The sequence below is a fragment of the Siphateles boraxobius genome, unplaced genomic scaffold (genome assembly GCF_051911475.1).
Source record: "Siphateles boraxobius isolate OS27281-9 unplaced genomic scaffold, OSU_SipBor_1 214, whole genome shotgun sequence".
In the NCBI taxonomy this organism is placed as follows: Eukaryota; Metazoa; Chordata; class Actinopteri; order Cypriniformes; family Leuciscidae; genus Siphateles; species Siphateles boraxobius.
In genome coordinates, this window is record NW_027508827.1 from 456,994 (window position 1) to 457,500 (window position 507).

The window sequence follows — 507 nt, forward strand, 5'->3', positions numbered from 1 at the left end:
TTAGAGAAATGGGGAACAGAGAAATCTGGAATGAAGACTTCTCCTGTAGCCTTATTCTAATATCCCTGTTTCTCTCTGTCTGACACATGATACATAAACAATAGAGATCTCTTGTTAAAGTAACTGGTGTAGCTTCTGTGATTCATCAATATGGGGAAAGCATGATTTTAAATCTACACCTTCCTGACATAAAACACTGATAATGAGACTGCCACCAGAAGCTCTTTCCTCCTGGACATAAACACTGCGCGCAGTGGCGGTCTTAACATAGAGGCATAGGTAGGCGGCTGCTTGGGGCCCCCTAACAGCGGTCGTAGTAGGGGGGCCCCCAACCAACCTAAAAAAAATATATATATAGAAAAGAAAAAACATGAAAAAGCCTCTTATCATCGTGAATGCTTCAAAAGCATAGTAAATGTTATTAATATTTTTAAGAAATGCGTTGAAATGTTGAAGTAGTAGTTAAAATGTCCAGTTCATGGTTATCTGTCCCAACACATAACACCC